The sequence below is a fragment of the Capsicum annuum genome, unplaced genomic scaffold (genome assembly GCF_002878395.1).
Source record: "Capsicum annuum cultivar UCD-10X-F1 unplaced genomic scaffold, UCD10Xv1.1 ctg74551, whole genome shotgun sequence".
Lineage (NCBI taxonomy): Eukaryota > Viridiplantae > Streptophyta > Magnoliopsida > Solanales > Solanaceae > Capsicum > Capsicum annuum.
The window spans coordinates 1-1474 of NW_025884671.1; the positions used below are offsets into that span (position 1 = coordinate 1).

The 1474-nt window shown below is 35.8% G+C and overlaps 1 long non-coding RNA gene across 1 annotated transcript; it reads left to right on the top strand.

Moving 5' to 3' along the window:
• Positions 1-70: 70 nt before the first annotated feature.
• LOC124894477 lies at positions 71-1468 on the top strand. The gene is made up of 2 exons (XR_007051196.1): positions 71-788; positions 1099-1468. It is a non-coding gene; the product is annotated as an uncharacterized LOC124894477 (long non-coding RNA).
• Positions 1469-1474: the final 6 nt, after the last annotated feature.

Consider the following 1474-nt stretch of genomic DNA (forward strand, 5'->3'; position numbering starts at 1 on the left):
GCCTAATTGGTATTATCAAGTGTTTTGTAAGAAGAGGTTCCATTCTTCATAGCCACAATATGCTTTTTTTTTTTAAGAGAAAACAAACAATATAGTGCTAAAAATCATTCTAAAAATACAGTGTTGAGCAGGGATCGAACCCACATTGCTGGAGTAAAACCCAACCATTTTAACCACTTGCACTACCAATTTCTTTTATATTGTGAGTGTCAAGCATAATATTTATACATTAACTGATACATATACACAAATATACAAAGTTTCAACCGAGAAGTGCGGATGTCGTGGCACCCCAAACCTTTTACATAGATCCGCCTCTGTATATATTGACTGACGCATACAATTTTGATGTATACTGTATCTCTTTGTTATACCTAGTTGAGCATAAGTACTTGTATGAAATATTATACTGCAAAAATATAAACTTATTCCTCATTAAAAAAATTGTTTTGAGGACAAAAATTAAAGAGTAGCACAAAATAGATAGATGTAAAAGTGCAAAATGAGTATACATGTGTTGGGTGGTGTAAAAGTGAACAAATGGGCCAGACCCGACCCAACTGCGGCCCATATCATTAGGGTTTTTGACCTTCATCTTCTTCCTCAGGCTCAGTACCCTTACAGCTCTCCCTGCCGCTGCAATTTCGTCCAACAATGGTATCTCTCTGCTACCCTTGTGGTCCGGCCCTTGGCTTTATGTATAGCTTGTAACTATTCCTTCTTGTTGTTGTGTATAATGTGAGCAGGCTTCAGAGAAGAAATTGAACAACCTTATGAGGGATATCAAGGTACAGAAGCTTGTCTTTATGATGTTATCTTTAATGAAAATCTTTAGTTCCATTCCAATAGATGATTTAGTGTTTTGTATTTTCATATTGATAGATATTAAGAACTTTTATAACTCAAAAGAATTGACCAAGAAGAACAGATGATGGGGCTTTCGTTCGTACAATGATCATGTATTACATTGTAGCGTGTCCATCTATGGAATTGAACTGAAAAATGCTTACTGTAAAAAAGCTACTCTCTTGTAATTCCAAAAGAAAGAGTTGATATCTGAAAAGGATTTGTCTGAAATTTTGATCCAAAATGATTCAGGTCGCAGGTCTTAACTGCTGCTGGATTAAATGTGGCGTATCAAAGATAAATTATCGACAAGGTCAATGAACATTTGTGTAGCATCTCTTTGTAAAGCCAAACAATTGGAGAAAGCTGAAGTTGTAATAGTTGATGGCGTAAGAATTGGAGTACAACCAGATGTGGTCACTTATAATACATTGGTTACTGCGTATTGCCGCTTTGTTGGCATTGATGCAGGTTATTCCATCCTATATAGAATGAAAGAGGCTGGAATTAACCCTGACGTTATTACGTATAACTCCTTAATAGCTGGAGCTACCAGATATTGCATGTTATCTCGATGTCTTGATCTGTTTGAAGAAATGCTTGAGATGAGCATTTTTCCTGATATTTG